Source organism: Papio anubis, chromosome 6, assembly GCF_008728515.1.
Source record: "Papio anubis isolate 15944 chromosome 6, Panubis1.0, whole genome shotgun sequence".
NCBI lineage: Eukaryota > Metazoa > Chordata > Mammalia > Primates > Cercopithecidae > Papio > Papio anubis.
Genome location: NC_044981.1, coordinates 146,538,529 through 146,554,365, shown reverse-complemented (window position 1 = coordinate 146,554,365; position 15,837 = coordinate 146,538,529). Strand labels below are relative to the sequence as shown.

Here is a 15,837-nt window from a genome sequence, read left to right as displayed (position 1 = left end):
TTATATGAAGTGTGAGAAAACTGAGGTGACTAGCACATTAAACCATCTAGATTCTAGCCTCCAGGCACACTAAATTTAAGTCTTCACAAAACCAGGAGGCCCATATTATGATCAGGAATAAAATGAAGTTTAGCCTTCGTTTTGGTCCATTTTGTATTGCCATAAAGGAATATCTGAGGCTGGGTAATTTATAAAGAAAAGGATTTATTTGGCTCACAATTCTGGATGGCCAGGAAGTTCAAGATTGGGTATCTGCACCTGGTGAGAGCCTCAGGCTGCTTCCACTCATGGTAGAAGGGGAAGGGGCACTATGTGTGTAGAGATCACATGGCCAGAGAGTGAGGGTGGAAGTGCCAGGGTTTTTTTTGTTTTTTGTTTTTTTTTACAAGTAGCTTTGGTGGGAACTAGTAAAGTGAGAACTCCCTTACCTCTGCTCCCCACAGGAAGGCATTAGTCTATTTATGAGGGTTCTACCTGCCATAACCCAAACACCCCACTAGCCCGCATCTCCCAACACCACCACACTGGGGATCAAATTTCAATGTGGGATTTGGAGAGGACAAATATCCAAACCATAGCAGTCTTAGAGTATTTAAATTAGAATCATTTGTGGAGTTTCTAAAAGGTATGCATTCCTAGGCCCCTCTCAGGTTAGATTTACGAACACTGATCCCCAATCTGAATTTTAAAACAGCAAAATCTCATACTAGTTCTACAGATGATTCTGATACACAATCTGGATTAAGAACCACTGTCCTGTAGTTGTGAAGTCTATATATTTTGGTATTTTCTTTACCTTTTCTCTAATTAACCAGTCTGAAGGAGTTTGAATTTTGGTGGTCGTACATCGTCTGCAAGAGACACACATTAACATCTATGCACATAGAGTTCTTTGTAGTAATTTCGGATGATTGACTTGGTGGCTCCAGGTAGGAAAGCCAGGCTTCGTGCAAGTTATTCAGTCACTACAGTTTTGGAGGACTGACTCTTAACCCCAACAGGAAATCACTTGTGCTATTTTAAATTTATAAAGCTATTATAAAGAGCTGCCTCCAGTAAAAAATACATATGCCACATACCCACAGACAGCAATATTAATCATTTGTTATTGGAGTTAGACCTTATAATCAAAAAGCAAATGATTTAAGATAAAATTACCATTGAGGAGTTTAATACTTTTCAAGGAATCTTCACGTCAACCTTGATCCCAGACCAATAGAATGGAATAACAACAGGAATGTTCAGCATTTCGATGCAGGGAGAAATCCAAAAGTTTGTCCTATGTAAGATTTTGCTTTTCCCATATTTTTGAAGCTGATCAGCAGATACATAAGAACCTGGAAGAAGCTGCTCAATTAAGGTTAAAAAAAAAAAAAAAGAGCAATTGTTAGCAATGTGGTGCTGAAATCAAGACTTAACTTTGAAGTGTCAAGAATGATACCCCACGCCCCATCCCCTTCATGTGATTTTTAAGAATTAGCTTTATATATTTCTCCAGGTATTAAAGTGGATGTCTACCTTTGCCATTTCAGAACCTAAAGGCAGAATCTAATGGTAAAATGAAGACAACCTCGTTAGTTCTAATAACTCAGATATTTTCATCTAGAGTAAATATTTACCATTGGCTTTGTATTCTGGGGATTAGCCCAAGACTATGCTGCTCAAATGGGTGCAAATATACTCTCAGGTTGCAATAGCATGACTAGTAGTATTTGAAGCAATAATTGTTCCATCTTGGATTATCAGTTTTGCTCTTTGCTTTGGCAAAGTTTTTGTTTTTCTATTTGTGCCAGTTGTATTAAAATATTACTAGGTTAAAAACAAACACAAATATATTTATTCACTACTGTATCCCTGTAATAATGCCTGGCATGCAGTAGGCCCCTAATATTTGTTGAATGAATGAATTATAGAATAGAGTACAAAATTAATTGTAATGTATTTTAAAGTAAAGCATGAGAGTTCAAAGAAATGTTCTATTTGCCATCTACAACTTGGAATAATGTTCCTAGATCCTGCTTCCTGCACTTTTGCCAGCAGAGGTGGATGCCTTGGGGAAAAAGTTGGATAAATGCTGATCTAAGGCAACACATCTAAATGGTTATGTGAACATTTCCCAGTTGAGGTAAAACTAAGAGGAATGATAATAACATCTCATCAATTTAAAGGATGAGTTCACTGATTGTACTGTCATACTCCAGAGATACATGTGCCAAGAAGCAAAGAGATACACTCTTGTATTCCAGAAAAACGATGATTTGTAAGTGTTCAATATTTGTGTGGCAGCCCTTTTAGGTGTAATGAAGTGTAACAGAAAAGTAAGTGAACTACTTCAAATAGCTCTCAATGTTTGTCTTTCAGAGGACATATGAGTCAGGCAGCAAAAGTTGGAGCCATTGTATGATTGTGTGTCAAAATGACAGTCACACACTTCAAGACCTGTAGGGACTAATTTTAGAAAAAGACTCCAGAACAGATGACACATGAAATGTGAGTTTATGTAAACATGTAGATTTGAGTAGCATTAGTTTGTTTTCTGTTTAGGAACTGTATCAAGGTGACAAAGATGAAAGAATGCTGCCAGAAAGGTATATCGTTAAATTTTCAGGCTTCCATTGGTGAAGTTTCAAGTAACCTTTCATTTAAGTTACTTGTGTCAGAGGATGGATGATGGGGTCATTTAAATTGTTGGACAAAGTCATGAAAGGATTTTAAAATTTTGTCATAAAAATAATGATGTTTTTAATTTTACATCTAAAACGAATTTGCATTATCCTGTGTTAGTGACTGAATCTCAACTCAGTTCTCATTTTTTAGTTCAACTTTTAACAACTTTATTTTCATTGACACCACGGACAGCACAGTAAAAAAAAAATACACAAATTTCCTTTTCTGTTATTGATTTGGAATGATCACTTTAAAAGAGCCATCAAATACACCTACATGTTGAGCCACTCTTTATCATTAAGGTGAAAAGTTCATTTCAGTTAAGGTATTTGAGTGCTATTATGTGCCAGCCTTTCTTTGCGTTAATGTTTTTTTTCCCTCCCCTCCATGAAGGGAAGAAAAAAAATTAATTCAGCCATGAGTTTTAATATTCTGGTGAGCACCTTATCCATTTGTAGCCACGCCAACAAATTTATTCTGTGATAGACCAAACTTACAAAGTCACTGCAATTTCAGCAAGCCCCATTCCCAACATGAGTGCTGTCCACGGTCCTGAACCATCAATGCTAAATAGTATTTAGTTGTTGATCTTCATCCTGTCATGCAGTTACATATTCCAGGAATACTGAACCAAGTGAGGACAAAGATAGCAGTGGGTTGCTGCAAAGGAGGGGAGGGGAGGGGAGAGAGAGCAAGTGAGAAAAAGAGAGACTAGTGGTGATGTTTTTAAATAATTGAAGTAAAAAAGAGAGAGAAGAGGTTCTACCCAGTCCACCAAAGCTTTTTAATTTCCTTACATAATTAACATGATGAATTTTTAAATAATTGTTATATTTAGTTTTGTTTTTCCACCTTTTGGCCATTTCTACTACATATTTACTTATTTAAGAAAGTACTTGCTAGACCTTCCTCTTACAGCTACTACCTATCTCTCTTTGCAGCTGTTCTCCTTTACAGAATAATCTCTATTAGTTTTCTTGACTTCTTCATCTCCCTACACAAAGATGAAGGATATTTAGCTCTGAAAATCCTTCACTGTTGAATATTTAGATTGTTTTCAATTTTTACATAATGAACAATGCATCACGAGATTATTGGCTGCAAATAAATAGGAAACATAAAACATAAAAGAAGTTTTAAGTTTAAATTTTTTTTTAAAAAAGGTAAACACAAAATATTTGCCAAAGATAAAGGGTTGCAAAGCTACCTTACGATGCGCTCTTATACCAATACTAAAATAAAACTTACAACAACAAAATTAGTGATTAGGAAATTGCAGTTTTGATAAACTTGGCATTTCAATCAAAGTCATATTTGCCACCATTCTCTCAGTAGCTTTAGGCCAATTTCCAAATTGCTTTCAACAAATTAGTTTTATTTGTTTATATTATATATGTATAATTTAAATTATATTTATAATTTTTTCAGTCAGATTTCCTGGAGAACAATAGTTGTTAGGTGCCTACCAGAAAATAAGACTAGAAAGTCATGTTGGAGCCATATTGTGGAAGGCTAAGGAAGTGGGATGGGAGCAAAGGTCATGTCAATTATATACTAAGCTTATATTCTATGCAAACTAACCCCTTCCTACCACATATATTATTGAAAAATTATTTGCTTGCTATTTTATCAATGTCTTTTATAAATTAAAATTTTTCTTATTACAACTATATCTTAAAAACACCAATAAAATTGCCAGATCATTAATATTCCTGCTTTTATTATTATAAGATAATGTACCAGTTCTTCAAATATACCTTTGAGTAGAAGGATGGACCTGAAAATTGATTTGGGTTTATTTAAGAGAAAAAGAAACCTTTCAACAATCCTAAATCTCAGATTTTTAATAGCATTTTTCTTGTTTATGGCCAGTTTCCTATTTATTTCCTATTATTGTTTGACAGTGCCCATTTATATTGGAAAATCAAAATGGAAAAGTACATTAGAAAACATAAGTCCTTCAACTTAAAGATGTACGATATTGGTATCTGGTTGAGTAAGTTTCTAGTCAGAGGTTTTTCTAGTCATTTCTGTTCAAAAGTGGGATCCACCAGAATGTACACGTGATGATGGACCTTGTCTGTCTGCTCCCCAGTTTATTGTTACTCTGAGAATAATGCCTAGCAGAGGGCAGGCACTCTGCAAATACTTGTTGAGTGTATACATGAATAAGTCCTTTTGTACTACTGTTTTGTAACATTGTAATTTTTATTTTATTTTTTTGAGATAGGGTCTCACTTGTCACCCAGGCTGGAATGCAGTGGCGTGATCTCAGCTCACTGCAGCCTTGACCTCCTGTGCTCAAGCCATCCTCCCACCTTAGCTGCCAAATTAACTGGCACTACAGGCATGCGCCAGCACACCTGGCTTACTATTATTATTATTTGTATTTTTTGTAGAGATAGGGTTTCACCATGTTGCTCAGTGTGGTCTTGAACTCCTGGGCTCAAGCAATCCGCATGCCTCGGCCTCCCAAAGTGCTAGGGATTACAGGCATAAGCCACAACATCTGGCCCCTGTAATTTTTAAAATACATAATTTGTTAGATATACAGATTGGGATAAACGAAAATGTGACAAAAGGAGCGTCCCTCTGCCAATTTAGAAATATGGATAAAAATACTTAAGATACACGAAGCTTTGGGTAATTGCCATACACACACTCTACCCCCAGTATACCAGTATTTTACAAATTTTAAAACCAGTAACAAATATTTGTTTACAATACCATTCTGCCTAAAATTTATCTATTAGCCAAATTGCTTTATGCATTTGGTCAAATTGCATTTAGTCAAATTGTTTTCAGCCAAACCTTATGCGTACATGCTAGCCAGTGGGATGATAAAAGACAAGAGATGTAGTCTGTCTGCTTAAGGTATTCTCACATTTCTGTGCACATAAATACAGTATTGAATGAAAACTTACAGGGTGCTCCAGGGTCAGAAAGGAGGGACATCCAGGTTAACCTGGGATTGGGATGGCCCAAGGAGTCTTCTCAAAAGAAGTGCTTGAAATGACCAGTTGGAGGGCAGGAGCTGTGTTTTATTTGGCTTTATATTTACAGCTTTGTAGAGAATCTATACTAAACAATTATTGGATGAAATAATCATTGAAATCTGAAATAATTATTCATGTAGTAATTTATTGGATGACTAAATGAAATCAAGTTGAAGATGCATGGGAACATGTTTAAACTGTTGTATCTTGGAATTTAAGCTGGATGAAAAAATAAGTCAAAGGAAGCATTTATGTGGGGAGAAATGGAAGCTACATATCTCTTTTTTAAAATCAAAGATTATTCCTAATGGGAAATAAGGAAAAGAGAGAAAATTTGAATCCTGGGAGATTGAGATTGGAAAGAAGCATAAGAGACTTAGGTTTCTGAGAAGTTCTTTCAGATAATGACAAGTTCAAGAGTGGTTCTTTGAGGTAGGAGATGGGTGAAGTGGGGCAAAAATAATAGTTATTTAATGATATTAATAAGTTATGAGGTTAGAATGTTAAGGATAGGTTATACAGAGGACACTGAAACTGCCAAAGATATGGTAACTCAGATATGTTAGTTGGTCTTAACTCAAAAGGTAAAAAGACAGTCATAGTCTTATATTCCTGTAATTTGCACCAGATTTAAAAGATGGAATACTGAGTTCAAAGACTCAGAAATGGTTTATTTTGATTAGATGCTTCCCAAATGGCATTAATATTTAAAGAGAAAAAAAGAAAAAGAAAAGAAAAAAAATCCCAACAAAACTTAGATTTTTCAAGACATGAGACTATTGCGGCTAAAACTGTACAAAAAAAGAAAAAAAACTATTTTCTATACTTTTATTGGAAAGATGAATTCCATGTGCAGGTGGCAAGATGAATTGTGTGTGCAGGTGACCTGGCCCAGGCAGTGGTCTCAGTGTGAATGCTTACGCTAAATATGTCCTTAGAAATAAAAACTAGACTTCTTCTTAAATATGCTGGATTAAAATGATCCTGAATTAATTCATCTAAACATTGAAATAACTTGCTTTTCTACTTCAAACACAATTTTGCTTAGGAGATCTTTTGATACTGAAGCAAAGAAGTGGCCTTGGGGCTCTTTCTAAGGGTAGAAATCTTGGATAAAAATGTGTGTGTGAGTGTGTGTGTGTGTGGCGGGGGGGGGGGGGGGGCGCAGTCAGAATGTGGAATTCAAGCCACTGCATCTGCAGTTGGGAGGAAAGGAAGTGAGTTGGGTTGGGAATGCACCTAATCCCCTCCAGTATTAAAAGGTGGAAAAATGCCAGCGAAAGTTCAAGGTTTAAGATTATTACAAAGGTGGGGAGGGTTATTAAATCACATATTTAAATAACAGTGAAGTGCAGAGCCATATTGGAGCCTGAAGCAAAGGAAAAATTTGTGTTATTTAACATTTTGATGTTTATTTTGTACATCATAGATTTTACATTAATTTTGATTTTTATATATATTGCATTAAAATATTATTTCTTTTGATTAGTGAGTTTCAGTGCCTCCTTAAAGTTTGCACCTGAGACCAATGCCTCACTCACCTCACCATAGTCCTCAGCAGATCAAGGCAGCTTTCAGGTTCCGTGACCTCAATCTCCAAGACCATTAGGTAGAAAGGCCTGTAAATGGAACCACATGGGGTTTCAGGCAAGGGAGTCTTCATTGCTGAAATGATAGTGCTCAATGGATGAACAAAATGAAGCCATGTTATTGCTGGCCCCAAAGAGATAGTTAAACGAACTATCTGTATGATAAAAGGACCTGGAAATCACTGGGATGTGAGCTGTTGCTACAAGCCCAAGACACTGAAAAATAGGTTATTGATTTTGGTCACACGCAGTCCAAACATATCTAAATGTGGTAGAATCATGAAATTAAATCGAATTATACTCCATATATGGTGGTTTTGTTTATATGATGGAACTTAGGCTGTTTTGAAAATATAGATCTAGAACATGTTTCACCTATACTTTTGGGATAAAGTTTTTTGGAAACCTTCTTGATCACTCTTGATATATTTGGGATATATTTTCTGATGTTTAAATTTTGTTTTTAAGATGTCAGATGGATTAATCTCTAAAGTTCCTTGTAAGAAACTAGGATCTGTTACTAAAGTTGTTTACAAGATAATTATTTTCCTTTTAAAAGGCAAAAGGTAATTATTGACCCTAAAGCCATGAAAATAATGTTAAAGGAGAGAGTTAGGCAAATCTTCAAAGGTATGCATTTAATGTGTTGTTCCTTTCCTTGCTACTATCAACTAATTTTATGGGATTCTATTTGAGATAGGAAGTATCTCTGTGCACGTGTACTTTTTATATAGGAGGGTTGGGGTTTTCTCTTTCCGACATTGACACTCAACTGATAATGAACCTCCACGCTTTTGAGCCAGCCCTAGGGAGCTTGAGCACAAGAGAAAAAAAGATAGTGAAGATTTAATATTTAAACCTTAATATTTTAGTTCATCACTGAAATTTGACACATTGCTTAGTATGAAGATATATGATACAGTTGGTCAGACTTGTGAAAAAATAGTGAGAATTGGAATAATAGGCTCTTTAACTGTGAGAGCTTGAAAAAAATTCTTGAACCCCTGATTTTCAATTTCCTCATCTGTAAAATTAGGATAATAATACTTCCTTAATATAAATAACTTAGAAAAATTGATCAACATGTTCCAAATTGGTCACTTACTAGGGAAGGAAGTGTTTCAAGAGACTCTGTCTATGAATCTCTTATCTTTCACATTTCACCTATTCCACTTACCCTACACAATTAATTTACAATGAAGAAGTATAATCCTTCATCTTCTTTTTGCCATTATTAAAAATATATACATATATAAAAATATATAATTCAATAAAAGAAATAAAAGCTTATTTCGATGTGCAGACTATACCTCCCTCAGTTACAACTGCATAAATGCTGTCATGCATTCACATCTGTAGCAACAAAACGTTCTCAATTTAGAACAATTCTGAAAGGCATCCCAGCTCCTTAGCTTCCTATTCAAATACCTGTTGTCTCTGTTACAACTACAGTGTAGTTCAACTTTTGACTCTGCCCAATTGTGCTTCTTTCATTTCCTCACAGACTGTTCCTAAGAGTACTTCATCTTCATGTAGATTTTAGACTGCTTCCTGGGGGAGCCAAAACTAAAACGTCTTATAAAATGATTTAAATCACCAAGGTGACTCAGTGGCAGCATAGCAGTAGATCAGAACTAGCTGAGGGCAGATTTTGGAAGGATGAGTCTTGAACTAGTGCCCTTGGCTAGTGCCCATAGACCCCAAGTCTTGCTAGAGAAAATGATTCTAGGTGGGCCTTGGAAATGTGTGGGAGCACATATTTATAGAACAGCACCTCAGTCTACTGGCACCAATTTACTGTAGTCCATTGTCATGCCACTGATAAAGACATTCCCAAGACTGGGTAATTTATAAAGAAAAAGAGGTTTAATGGACTCACAGTTTCACATGGCTAGGGAGGCCTCATAATCATGATGGAAGGTAAAAGGCACTTCTCACATGGTGGAAGACAAGAGAAGAGAATGATAGCCAAGCAAAAGGGGTTTCCCCTTATAAAACCAACAGATCTCAGGAGATTTATTTGCTAGCACAAGAACAATATGGGGAAAACTGCCCCCATGATTCAATTATCTCTCCCTGGGTCCCTCCCACAACACAAGGTAATTATAGGAGCTACAATTCAAGGGAGATTTGGATGGGGACACAGCCAAATTATATCACTAATATACCTCGTGAAATAGCTAACAAAATATTAGCAAGTGGAATCCAGCTATTTAAATAAAGGATTATTCAGGATGACTAAATGCAATGAATCACATCAATGCAAAGTTGGTCTAAATATCCAAAAATTAGTTTTATGAAATACACAATACAATGAAGAAAATATATCATAATAGCATCATATTAGGCAAAGAAAAGTTACTTGACCAAATCAAAACTCAATTTTGATATAAAATTCTCAGCAAATTAAGATAGAAAGGTACTTTATAAACCTGATAAAGAAGATCTACAAGAAACTTACGGATAACATCACAGATAATGGAGAAAGACTAAATGCTTTCCTCTCAAAGTAGGGAGCAAGGTAAGGATCATTCCTATCATTTTTATTTAACATTGGGTTTTACCCAGTGCAATAAATAAAATAAATAGAAAATAAAGGCAGCCAGTTTAGAAAGGAAGGAATAAAACTCTCTTTATTCTCAAAAACTTAATATTGTATTCTCAAGATGTTTACAAAAACAGTTCTAGAAATAATTCTTAGTAAGTTCATGAGGTACAAGAATATTATATTTCTATATAATGATAAAAACAAATTAAGATAAAATGCAATTTGCACTTAGCACCAAAAAATAAAACATAAGAATAAACTTAACAAAACAAATGCAAAATCTTTACACAACAAAATGTAAAACATTAGTGAGAGAATTTAGAGGATCAAAATAAATAGGAAGATTCATCAAGACCAGGTGTATTAGTCTATTCTCATGATGCTGGTAAAGACATACCCAAGAAGGGGAAATTTACAAAAGAAAGAGGTTTAATGAACTTACAGTGTCATGTGGCTGGGGAAGCCTCACGATCATGGTGGAAGTCAAGGAGGAGCAAGTCACGTCTTACATGCATGGCAGCAGGCAAAGAGAGCTTGTGCAGGGAAACTCCTATTTTTAAAATCATCAGATCTCATTAGACAAATTTACTGTCATGAGAACAGCATGGGAAAGTCCCACCCCCATGATTCAATTACCCCCAACCAGGTTCCTCCCACAACATATAGGAATTGTGGGAGTTACAATTCAAGATGAAGTATGGGTGGGAACACAGCCAAACCATATCATTCTGCCCCAGCCCCTCCCAAATCTCATGCCCTCACATTTCAAACTCAATCATGCCTTCCTAACAGTCCTCCAAAGTCTTAATTCATTTCAACATTAACTCAAAAGTCCGTAGTCCAAAGTCTCACCTGAGACAAGGCAAGTCCTTTCCACCTATGAGCCTGTAAAATCAACAGGAAGTTAGTTACTTCCTACATACAATGGAGGTATAGGAATTGGGTAAATATAGCTGTTCCAAATGGGAGACATTGGCCAAAACAAAGGGGCTATAGGCCCCAAGCAGGTTCAAAATCCAGTGGGGCAGTCAAATCTTAAAGCTCCGAGATGATCTCCTTTGACTCCATATACAAATGGCCAACAATCATATGAAAAAAATCCTCAACATCACTAATTATCAGGGAAATGCAAATGAAAACCATAATGAGATACCACCTTACTCCCGCAAGAATGGCCATAATCAAAAAATCAAAAAATAATAGATGTTGGTGTGGATGTGTTGCAAAAAGGAACACTTTTACACTGCTGGTGGAAATGTAAACCAGTACAACCACCATGGAAAACAATGTGGAGATTTCTTAAATAACTAAAAGTAGAACTACCATTTGATCCAGCAATCCCACTACTGAGTATCTACTCAGAGGAAAAGAAGTCATTATACGAAAAAGATACTTGCACACTCATGTTTATAGCAGCACAATTTGCAATTGCAAAATGTGGAACCAGCCCAAATGCCCATCAATCAATGAGTGGATAAAGAAACTGTTTTATATATACACACACACACACACATACTAGAATACTACTCAGCCATAAAAAGGAATGAATTAATGGCATTCACAGCAACCTGTATGTAATTGGAGACTATTATTCTAAGTGATGTAACTCAGGAACAGAAAACCAAACATCATATGATCTCACTCATAAGTGGGAGCTAAGCTCTGAGGATGCAAAGGCATAAGAATGATAAAATAGACTCTGGGGACTCAGGGGAAAGGGTGGGAAGGGGGTGAGGGATAAAAGACTACAAACTGGGTTCAGTGTGTACTGCTTGGGTGGTAGTAGTCCAAAATCTCACAAATCACCACTAAAGAACTTACTCATTAACCAATTACCACCTGTGCCCCAAAAGCCTATGAAAATAAATTTAAAAAGCAATTGGGGTAAACAGAAAAGATCATATTTAACAGCCATCTACTGGGCTAAAAAACTGCAGATTGCAGGTGTCACAGAAGTTGCACACCCGTGATACCACTGCCCTTTCTGGGGATCCCCCATGCTTGAGCCACTGTGTTACTGGAAAGCAGTCCCGATCCAGACCCCAAGAGAAGGTTCTTGAACCTTCCACAAGAAAGAATTCAGGGTGAGTCCATAGAGCAAAGTGAAAGATAGTTAATAAAGAAAATAAGAGAATAAAAGAATGGGTACTTCATAGGCAGAGCAGTGGCATGGGCTGCTCAACTGAATATATTTTTAGTTATTTCTTGATTATATGCTAAACAAGGGGTAGATTATTCATGAGTTTTCTGGGAAAGGAGCAGAGATTTTCCAGAACTGAGAGCTCCTGCTCTCTTTAGACTATATAGGGTAACTTCCAGACATTGCCATGGCATTTGTAAACCGTCATGGTGCTGGTGAGAGTGTCTTTTAGCATAATGCATTATAATTAGCGTATAATGAGCAATGAGGACAACCAGAGATCACCGGCATCGCCATCTTGGTTTTGGTGGGTTTTGACCGGTTACTATGCCACATCCTGTTTTATCAGCAAAGTCTTTGTGACCTGTACCTTGTGCTGACTTCCCATCTCATCCTGTGACTAAGAATGTCTAGTCTCCTAGAAATGCAGCCCAGTAGGTCTCAGCCTTATTTTACCCAGCCCCTATTCAAGATGGAGTCACTCCGGTTTGAAAATCTCTGACAACTGCATCACCAGATCACACAAGACAACCCCACAGTCCCCTCTGACTTCCGCAAGCACAGAGAACTGGTGGGTCCCAGGTAGTAATGGATTGCCTGGTGACTACCCCTTGGTGCTGACTGCCCCTAAGGGAATACAGAAAGCACAGCTTGCCAAAGCCCCCTTTAGGACAAAGGTAACATGAGTGTAAGTGCCAGTAGCTAAAGGAGACACCACCAAGGCCCAGGAATGGACTTATAGAGAGAGTCATGTCTTGTCTTCCACCACTCCTCACCAGAACACTGCTTCAGATGCACTAAAATAAAAATGGGCAAATACAGTGAGTAGGAGCCTATCCCCTGTCCTTCACTGTTAAGTGCTACCAACTGGAAGGCAGCCTAAATTATACCACAAAACAAAATTACATTGCTACAACAAGCAACGTCTGAGAAAGTCACTGCATGAACCTAGCTGCAAACGAGGAACCTATACAGAGCTTTGGCACCCTAAAAGCACCTAGAAATGAAGCCAATTGATCAGACATCATACACACCACTGTTGTATCCCTAAGGGGAAAAAGATTTAAAAATAATGAAAATCCATCCAAATGATAGCAAATTAAAAAGGAGAGAAGAATCAGCTATCCCAGATGAGAAAAAACGAGTGCAAGAACTCTGGACATAAAAAAGCCACAGCATTTTATCACCTCCAAAGAACCCCACTAGCTCCCAAGCAATGGATCCTAAAAAAAGAAATGTCAGAAATGACAGACATAGAATTCAGAATATGGATGGCCAAAAAACTCAACCAGATTCAAGAGAAAAATTAAATCTAACAAAAAGAACCTAGAAAAATGATCCAAGTTTTGAAAGATGACATACTTTTATTAAGAAAGAACTAAGCAGAATTTCTGGAATTGAAAAATTTATGACAGAAATTTCAAATTACCGTTGGAAGCCTTAACAACAGACCAGACCATGCAGAAAAAAGAATTTCTCAGTTCAGAGACCATTCCTTCAAATCAACCCAGTCAGACAAAAATAAAGAAAAAAGATTTTAAAAAATCAACAAAGCCTTTAATAAATATGGAATTACATAAAACAATCAATTTGTGATTCACTGTCATTCATGAGAGAGAAGAGAATGTAAGCAACTTGGAAAACATATTTAAGGATATAGTCTGAAATTTCCCCAAGCTTGCTAGAGAATTCAATAACACAGACACAAAAAATTCAGAGAACTCCTGTCGATATTACACAAGATGACAATCCTGAAAGCATATAGTCATCAGATTTTCCAAAGTGAACATGAAAGAAACAATCTTAAAGGCAGCTAGAGAAAAGAGCCATATCACCTATAAAGGGATGTCCATCAGTCTAACAGCAGACTTCACAACAGAAATTGTACAAGCCACAAGAGTCTGGGGGCCTGTTTGTAGCAATCTTAAAGAAAATAAAGTCCAACTAAAAATTTCATATTCCACCAAGCTAAGTTTCATAAATGAAGCACAAATAAAGTATTTTCCAGGTAAGCAATCACTAACGAAATCTGTTACTACCAGACCGGCCATATAAGAGATGCTTAAGGGAGTTCTAAACACAGAAATGAAGGAACAATATCTGCTACCATCAAAACATATATAAGTACAATGCCCACAGGTGCAACAAAGCAACCACACAATGGAGATTACAAAGCAGCAGCTTACAACACCATAACCTCACATAAAAATACTAATCTTCAATGTAAACATTCAAAACACTCCACTTAAAAGACACAGACTAGCAAACTGTATTTAAAAAACAACATCCAGGTCAGGTGCAGTGATTCACGCCTATTTTGCCAGCACTTTGGGAGGCTGAGTCGGGCGGATCATGAGGTCAGGAGTTGGAGACCAGACTGGTCAATGTAGTGAAACCCCGTCTCTATGAAAAATGCAAAAAAAATAGCCGAGTGTGATGGCGGGCGCCTGTAGTCCCAGTTATTTGGGAGGCTGAGGAGGAGAATTGCTTGAACGCAGGGAGGGAGGCGGAGGTTGCAGTGAACCGAGATCACGCACCACTGCACTCCAGCCTGGGCGACACAGCAAGACTCTGTCTCAAAAAAAAAAAAAAAAAAAAAAAAAAAACCACAAGATCCAACCTTCTACTGTCTTAGCAAGACCCATCTCACGTGGAATGACACTCATAGGCTCAAAGTAAAGGGATGGAGAAAATAGCACACAAATGAAAAACAAAAAAAGAGCAGGATCCCTTTTCTTTTACTTTTCCTTTTTTTTTTCTTTTTTTTGAGACTGAGTCTCACTCTTTTGCCCAGGCTGGAGTGCAGTGGCACCATCTCAGCTCACTGCAACCTCCGGCTCCTGGGTTCAAGCAATTCTCCTGCCTCGGCTCCCGAGTAGCTGAGACTACAGGCGTGCACCACCATACCCAGCTAATTTTTTTGTATTTTTAGTAGGGACAGGATTTCATCATGCTGGCCAAGCTAGTCTCAAACTCCTGACCTTGTGATCTGGCCACCTCGGTCTCCCAAAGTGCTGGGATTATAGGCCTGAGCCACCGCGCCCAGCCAGGATCCCTATTCTTACATTGGATAAAACAAACTTGAAACCAGCAACAGTATAAAAGGACAAAAAAAGAAAATACGTAATGATGAAGGATTTAATGCAACAAAAAAAATTTAAATATACACAACCAGCATTGGAGCACTCAGATGTATGAAGCAATTACTCCTAGATCCAAAAAAAGACTTAGGTAGCCTTTTTTGAAGTCCCGCCACACAGTCATAGTGGAGGGACTTGAACACCGTATTGCAGCATTAGACAGATCATGGAGGCAGAAAACTAATGAAGAAATTCTGGACTTAAAGTCAATATTTGATATCTACAAAATACTCCACCCAACACCCACAGAATATACATTCTTCTCATCTAGACATGGAATATATTGTAAAATTGACCACATGCTCAGTCATAAAGCAAAACTCAAGAAATTAAAAAAAAATTATATCGTGTCAAGTATCCTCTTGCACTACAGTAGAATAGGAATAGAAATCAATACCAAGAAGAACTCTCAGAACCACACAAATACTTTCCAAGTAATGGAAGGTAAACAATTTCCTCCTGAATGACTTTTGGGTAAACAATGAAATAAAGGTAGAAATTTAAAAATTCTTCAAAACAAATGAACATAGTGACACAAAGTACCAAAACCTCTGGAATGCAGAAAAAGCAGTGTTGAGAGGAAAATGTATAGTGCTAAACACCTACATCAAGATGATAGAAAGATCTCAACAACCTAACATCACACCTAAAAGAACTTGAAAATCAAAAACAAAGTAAGCCCAAACCTAGCATACAAAAATAATTAAAATCAGAGCAAAACTAAATGAAATTGAGACCTAAAACAAAATTAAATAAA

The 15,837-nt window shown here is 36.9% G+C and overlaps 1 long non-coding RNA gene across 1 annotated transcript; it reads right to left on the bottom strand.

Moving 5' to 3' along the window:
• Nucleotides 1-252: 252 nt before the first annotated feature.
• Nucleotides 253-10,279, bottom strand: LOC116275375. Its single transcript, XR_004184433.1, has 3 exons — nucleotides 10,243-10,279; nucleotides 7,205-7,282; nucleotides 253-1,347 (listed from the first exon to the last, which is right to left on the bottom strand). It is a non-coding gene; the product is annotated as an uncharacterized LOC116275375 (long non-coding RNA).
• Between the last annotated feature and the right edge of the window lie 5,558 nt (nucleotides 10,280-15,837).